At 38.1% G+C, this 8430-nt stretch overlaps 1 pseudogene; it reads left to right on the plus strand.

Moving 5' to 3' along the window:
- Positions 1 to 3425: 3425 nt before the first annotated feature.
- On the plus strand, positions 3426 to 4266 carry LOC103266462 (annotated as a pseudogene).
- Positions 4267 to 8430: the final 4164 nt, after the last annotated feature.

Below are 8430 nucleotides of genomic sequence, written 5' to 3' on the forward strand. Positions count from 1 at the left end.
CAAATACTTCAAATCTGTTCCCCTGTTCACTCCATGCAGTTGTGGGGAGGCAGTTGTAGGGAGGCTGTGAACCGCACCCAGCTGATCAGACTATGTTCAGCCCTCTCTGTGTGTGCTGATCAGGATGGTGCCTGCCTGAATCACATGCATCAGAAATCACTGGGAAAAGGATGCTGGGTTACTTTAAAACTCACGACCGGCTGAGCTTGGTGGCTCAGCCTATAATCCCAGCACTTTGGGAGGCTGAGGCGAATGAATTGCCTGAGCCTGCGGGTTCGTGACCCGCCTGGGCAACTTGGTGAGACCTCGTCTCTACAACAAATCAAAAACTAGTTAGGTGTGGTAGTGCTTGCCTATAGTTCCAGCTACTTGGAAGGCTGAGGCAGAAGGATTGCCTGAGCCCAGCAGGTTGACTCCGACTCAAAAAAACCCAAAACAAAACAAAGAAAGCAAGAAAAACACTTGCCACCGCTCATCCACTGTGAGCTGGGGCTGGGTTCTTCATTGGGGATGGGGCACCTGGGTCTCCTCAGCTGGGACTTGGGAAAAGTTTTCTGGTATATTTTTTTGATAGTCCTGCTGCAGTGTCCACTCTGGCAATGGGTGATCCTTGCTGTTTTATTTTCCCTTTTTCCCTGGGTAGTGCTGCAGAGAGGGTGTTAGCTTCTGGGCCGTAGAGTGTGCTGGGGTCCGAGCAGCCACAAGGCAGCCACCTGAGCAGGAGGGCTCAGACCGTTCACTCCCACATCTCCTCTCAATAAGACATTTGCACAACCATTTGCCAACGTCCTAGCAAAAACACTTTTCTCTACACCCTGTCATTTATATGGAGACTCACGCCTCCATCGCCATCTTGGAATGGCCTCTGACTCTTTTAACTATATACTCTTATCTTCACTTTACAGATGAAGACTTTGGAACAGTGAAATGAGGTAACCTAACCAAATTGTATAATTCAAGTAGCTAATGGTTTATAAATGGCAGAGCTTGAATTAGAACTCCATCAGTGTGACTCAAATGCAAAGAGGATTCTGAGAAATGTGCAAGAACTAATTCTGGAAATGTGTCAACAAATTTAAATGAATGATTACTATCTTGTCTTCATAAAATATCCTTCAGGTAAGAAATAACTGAAAATGAAATCATTATATTTATATACCATGCATTTCAAATCCCATAAACATAGCTTTTAGAAAGAAGCTGACTAAATCTAGTGGACTATTCTCAACTGCACTATGGGGGACTCAGAGAAAATTAATGTGTCTATTATTGGCATGAGTGGGTTCAAAGGAGATGCACCTTCTGAGCCTATGCAGTAGTGGCATAGTGATTAGTGTGAGATCCCTGAAATGGTCAACCTTGAAGAATAAGTGTTGGGGCAATAGGGCTAGATGCTCTGTCCAGTATAAGTTTCTCCATCCCTTGCCATTTTAGAAGGCTTGCATTTAATTGTATTGGGGGAATGCTATTGTGTATACCTTGTCTAGAACATCAAGGTTATGAGGTTATATCCTTATCCTTTGAGACTATAAAATTCACAGCAAAGAGAAAGAAATCAGTATTGACCCCATTGTGGGGGTCTATACGTTTTCTGGGAGTGGCTGAGACTCTAAGTGTCCATGCTGCTGCTGTGACAGTTGTCCTCTTTGAGTCAACCATTGTCATTCTGTGATTTTTCGTCACCAACATATTCCATTGGTGTGATTTTAATGCTGCATATATATGTATTTGGTTTTATAAAGGGTAAGCTGGGTTATTTTGGTGAACTAATTAAATGCACACCTCCATAAGTAAGATATCCTTGGGCACATTAGATTGATTCTATTTTCTCTATTTTTCTCACATCAACATTCTCCCAAATGTACTTTGGCACATAAACTTTCATTTTACCATGTGACTTAATAAAATCTTACTATATCTTTCATTCACTTACTACCTTCTTTCAAATCATTTTTTGAAAACTATTTTACTGTTAGCATACACTTCTAATTATAGAATCCTTCCATACCTTGAGCTATAGTTTGTCTTCTGTTGATCTAGTATTTTGAGTTCTGTCCTATGGGATAGACTCTTTCCTATCTCACATGACAAGCTTTCAAATGATTGAATGCTTAAAGTCAGATATCTTGCACCACCACACTCCTAGTTTTTCTTTTCTATGAGCTAAAATATGCAGCTCTTTTTTTGAACCCAATTTACTAGAACATAAACTATCTCAGTTAATTTGTTCTAAACATTTGAGAATTCCTTTATATTGCTCTTCAAGTGTAAAGTCCAGAAGAGCACAATATTTTCTTAAAGATGTCATGTGTGGCAGGGTTATTGCTTTCCTTGATATGAATCTTAGGTATCTATTAACATAGCCTAAGACTTCATGATATTTTTCTTTCTATTAAAATAAGCCAATCACATTATTGGTTGCTACTGAGATTCTTGTTCCTCTGAATATTGTGTATTTGAGTTTCTACTACAGAGACAAATCATTCTTTATTTGTGAACATTTTTTAAATATGAGAGATAGATTTAATATTGCTTCTTCTTAAATTTCACTGGTCAATTGTAATCCACTGTTCTAGATGCAGGGAACATCAGAAGATTGTAAAAATCAATTTGGGTGAGATACTTTCTTTGCTGTAAGTCTAGCTCAGCAAGAAGAACTCTAAGCATGAAGAACTGCAACTGTGGGTGTCTATCAAAGACACAAAAAAGTCTTACTTTAAGATTAGTAATCCTCCCCTATTTCTACCCCAAAAAGATTAAAACCAGGTAATCAGAAGGCCCATAAGAGAGACAGAATTTGAAAGGCAAGTATTATCAAATTAGAGGGACCTCCTAAACAGTTTGGGTTTTTTATAGATTTATCACAATAAAATATTAGTACAAATCTAAGCAATTTTAAGGTAACCAATCAGTAATAGAATTTTCTGTGATAACAAAGATCACCACAATTCAGATGAAAATAATAGAATCTAAATCTGATCATTTAATAATGTCAGGTATATATAACAAAAAGTTTCAAAGATGTGTGCATCTGTGTGTGTGTGCATACACAAACACACACACACACACACACACACACACACACACACACACACACATATGTATAAATTGTCAAGAAAAAGGAAAGTAAACAATAGAACCTAACTCTGGTGTGCTTCAGATTTTGAATTAGTAAAGAATTAAAGGAAAGTATGTACAAATAATTAAAAAGAAAATATGAACTTTAAAAAATCAGAAAATAAATAAAAACAGTAAAAGAAAATGTAGCAGAAATTTGGTAGTTGACAAGTATAATATCTGAATTTAAAATTATTTAGGTAGGTTTAAAAACAGAATGGAGATGGAAGAAGTGACAGTCATTTAATTTAAGGCAATCAATAGAAAAATTGTAATCTAAAGAACAGAGATAAAGGTACTGAAGAAAAATGGACAACTTACACATTTTTGAAGCCAAGAAGAAGGTGGTTGACGAATTTTCTAAGAAAGATTGGTATGATATGAAAACTTTACCTGTGTATTCAATATAAGAAATACTGGCAAAATAGTAGTCACCAAGACTCAAGGAACAAAATTGCATCTGATGGCTTCAGGGGTCATGTGTGTGAAGGAAGTCTTGCTGATCTTCAGAATGATGAAGTTATATTTAGAAAATTCAGGCTGATTACTGAAAATGTTTAGGACAAAAACTTTTTGACTAACTTCCATGGCATGGACTTCACCCGTAAGAAAATGTGCTCCATGGTCAAAAAATGGCTGACTATGATTGAAGCTCATGTTGATATCAAGACTACAAATGGTTATTTGCTTCATCTGTTCTGTGTTGGCTTTACTAAAAAATGCAACAATCTGATATGGAAGACCTTTTATGCTCAGCACCAATAGGTCCACCAGATCTGGAAGAAGATACTGGAAATCATGACCTGAGAAGTACAGACAAATGACTTGACAGAAGTGGTTAATAAGTTGATTCTATACAGCATTGGAAAAGACAGAAAAGGCTTGTCAATATATTTATCCTCTTCATGATGTCTTTGTGAAAAAAGTATACTAAAAATGCTGAGGAAGTCCAAGTTTGAATTGGGAAAATGCATGGCATTGCATGGTGATGGTAGTAGTTCTGGAAAAGCTACTGGGTATGAGACAAGAGCTAAAGTTGAATGAACTGATGGATTTCAACAACCAGTCCAAGGAATCTGTATAAAATCCAGGCTTTTAAAAGTGATGAATAAAAACACATATTTGTGGGGGGGAAAAAGAACAACTTAGAAGTTGATTTCAATGAAATTATCTTGGAAAACTGGGGATGAAACTTGCAACTTACTTTAAAATACATGAAGAAATAAGATGGATCAATGATTGGATAGAATTATGGATAGATAAATAGGCTGTAACAAGTATGGCAACATGTTAATTGTCTAATGCAGTTGTTAGGGACAGACATTAATGTTCACTATAAGGTTTTTAAAAAACTTTTCTTATGTTTGAACATTTCAATAATAAAATGTTAAGAAGCCAAGCACCATTTTTTAAAAAATGGACAAAAATTTTCCTGTGAAGAAGTGGCAGGGAGAGACTACTGGCTCCAGGATTGGCCACACCACTGCAGCAGGAGAGACTGCCAGCTCCAGGCTTTGCCTCACCACTTCAGCACCTGACTGGACACTGGCAGCAGGGGTTGTGGAGGGAGCTCAGAGGCAGGGTCCCACTGGAGAGGTTGGGACTATTGCCATCTTGAAGGCGGGACAAGAAAGTACTCCAACTTGCTCACCATGAAACAAGAGACCTGATCTCTGTGACTTGCGGATTAACCACTTGGGTTGATTGTGACCTAGAGGGAATATCCTGAAAGCAAAAGCTTTGGAGGGACCAGATGAATGCTGAGTCTCAGGTGCCCCACTCCCTACCCTGATCCAGCTATGGGACAAAGGATGTGGCCAGGAAGAATGAGGAAGAACACCAAAGAGATAATTAGTGAGTCTGGGGCTGACCCAATCCCCCTCCTCCCCAACAATCCTCTGGATGTCAAACCCACACAATTGGGACTGAGAGGGACAAACCCAGGCAGAGCCTGGAAGTAGGTCACAATAGGAGAACTCCATTCCAGGATAGGTCTGGCTGGGGCACTCCCCACGAGTACATACCTGGGAAAAAGACAATCCCACATCTCTCCACTGGAGGGAATCTCCCTGACCATATGAGAGTGGGAGGGGGGACTGCAGCCCCACCCTCCCCCACTGCCCCTTCTCCTTCCCTGCTCCAGACACTGGGGAGAGACTGAAAGAGGTGGAAGCTCTGCAGGATATAGCAGAGGAGATGAGAGGAATGATTACAGAGTCTGTCACAAGAGAGCAGCGTTTTCTGTTGTTGTTGCTTTAATTTTTAACATTTAGAAAAAATTTTGACTGTTTGTTATTTCAGCTATTTAAAAAAATATTTTTCCTTTGTGTATGAATGTGTATGTGAGAGTTTGATTTGCATTCCCATCTTTTTTCTTTTCCTTTCTTTTGTTTATTGCTTTGCTTTTTGTTTATGTGTGTATGTGAATGACTGAGTGTTCATCTTCCAGCTTTTTTGTTGTTGTTGGATTGTTTTTGTTCTTTTGTTCTTCCCTTTTTTAATTTTTATTTTTTAGTTTAAGGTGTATCAATATATGTGTGAAGGTTCAATCTGAATTCTTTTGTTGTTTTTGTTTTTCCAACTTTTCTCTTTTTCTTCTCCATTCATCCTGTGCGAGGCATGTGTGTGTGTGTTTAGTTTTCCTGGGTGTTTTTGTTTGTTTGTTCCACTTTGTTTTATTCAAGTTTGTTTTGGGGTGTGTGTGTGTGTGTGTATCTCTGTGTGTGTGTTCAATTGTTTTCTGCTTTGGTTTCTGCTTTCATTATTCTGTGTTTTTTTCTTCTTTTTCTTTTTTTAAAAATATCTTGTCCATCTTATTTCATTCTGTTTTTCTCTGTGCTCCTTATTACTGTCACTGTATCTTGCATCATCATATAGAGTGGCAGTGGGGAGTGGGCCTCAGGAAACACATACCACAATCAGTGAACATTGGAATCTCCAAGTAGTTTCTGAATCTTAGTTCCCCATTCTCCACCTTATAAAATTCTCAAAACTATAAGAGGCAGAAAAGCATACCACTCACAGTCCTTTCAAAACAGAACAAATCCAGAGCCTGGATCAGGGAAGAATAGAGGATGGAGCAAACATCAGAAGGGAAAGCCTCTCCCACCGACACTGAATAATGGAACCAAAGAGAAAGGTAAGAGATTTGTCACAAATGAGGAGGAACCAAAGGAAGACCACAGGTATTCAAGACTAACAAGGAGAAATATCCTGAAAAATCAGAGCTTGGAGCCCAAACAATGAAAGTCACCAATGACTGGCCCCTGAATATGACAGGGATTAGGAAATGAATGGAAAGAGTGAATAAGACTCAAGAAAGACAAAATGCAACCCACTGAAAGAACTTGTAACAGAGATTTTGGCAATAAAAAATTCCGTCCAGGAAATAAATGACAAGATGAAAAGCATGGAAAACAGAATTAATCTAGCCAAAGAAAGAATTTTAGCACTTGAAGACCAGAACATGGAATTAACCAGAGCTGTAAAAAACATAGAAAGAAAACTCAGAAAGAAAGAACAAAGCCTACAAAAGATGTGTGATTATATCAAGAGGCTGAACCTATACCCTATTGGTACCCCAGAAGAAGAAAGGGAAATGAAGAACACCTTTGAGCAAATATTCCAGGAGGTAATTCAAGAAAACTTTCCCCATCTCACCAGAGATGTGACCAGTCAAACACAGGAGATACAGAGAACTCTCATAAGACACCAAATAAGAAGATCAACCCCTAGAAAAATAGTAATTCGCCTACACAAAGTAGGCACAAAAGAAAAAATCCTAAAGGCAGCAAAAGAGAAAGGTCAGACTACCTACAGGGGAGAACCAATCAGAATAGAAACAGACCTATTGGCAGAAAAACTAAAAACAAGAAGGAACTAGAGTCCTATATTCAAAGTCTTCAAAGATAAACAATTTCAACCAAGAATTTCCTATTCAGCAAAGCTCACCTTCATCAGTGATGGAGAATTAAAATCCTTCCCAGATATCCAATCCCTAAGGGATCATGCAGCTTCCAGACCAACTCTACAGGAGACACTTTAAAAAGGTATTAAGCACAGAAGAAAGAAAAAAAAGAATGACCACACACTTCCCAAGAGAACAGCAGAGCACAGAATCAACAGAGGATACAATGCAACAAGAAACTTGAAAACACACATACATCAACCCCAAAGCCAAAAGAAAACAAGCAAACAAAGAAAAAACTTTCTAAGAACCTCATGACAAGGATAAACAGTCACATTTCAATAATCAGCCTGAATGTGAATGAACTAAATTCATCACTGAAAAGACACAGAATGGCAAACTGGATAAGACACCATGATCAAATTATTTGCTGCATCCAGGAAACTCATCTCACTACAAGGGACACACACAGACTCAAAGTTAAAGGATGGAAAATGAGTTTCCAGGCAAATGGATCACAAAAGAAGGCAGGAGTCCTGATCTTAATATCAAACAAAACAAACTTTAAGCTCTACAAAATGGAAAAAGATACAAAAGGGCACTGCATAATGATAAAAGGTTCAATCCATCAACAAGAAATATCCATCCTAAACATATACACGCCCAACACAGGAGCACCAGCATTTATAAAGCAACTATTCAGTAAACTAAAAAAAATATTGACTCTAACACTATTATAGCAGAGAATTTGAATGCCCCACTAACAGCCCTAGATAGATCACTGAGGCAAAAATTCAACAAAGAGATACAGAATCTCAACTTGGTACTTGACCAAATGCACTTAATAGATACTTTCAGATTATTCCACACAACAACCACAGAATATACATTCTACTCATCACCACATGGAATGTACTCCAAGATCGGTCACATCCTTGGTCATAAATCTAGCATAAACAAATTCCATAAGGTTGGAATATTGCCATGCACCTTCACAGACCACAGTGGAATAAAGATAAATATCAACACCAATAAAGTTTTCCCAAAGTCCACAAAAACATGGACACTAAACAGCATGATTCTGAACAACCACTGGGTTAACATTGAAATCGAAGCACAAATTAAAAGATTCCTGGAAACAAATGAAAATGAAGAAACATCTTGCCAAAACCTGTGAAATGCTATGAAAACAGTTCTAAGAGGGAAATTTATATCTCTATGAGCACACATCAAGAAAATGGAAAGATCACAAGTTGAGAGACTAACAAATCACCTAAGAGAACTGGAAATGAAAGACCGCCAAAACCCTAACTTTAACAGAAGAATCCAAATCACCAAAATAAGAGCCCAAATGTGGGACATAGAAGACAAAAATATCATAAAAAGCATCAACAAAGCAAAAAACT

The sequence above is a fragment of the Carlito syrichta genome, unplaced genomic scaffold (assembly GCF_000164805.1).
Source record: "Carlito syrichta isolate Samal-C Ts95f unplaced genomic scaffold, Tarsius_syrichta-2.0.1 Scaffold307189, whole genome shotgun sequence".
NCBI classification, from domain to species: Eukaryota; Metazoa; Chordata; class Mammalia; order Primates; family Tarsiidae; genus Carlito; species Carlito syrichta.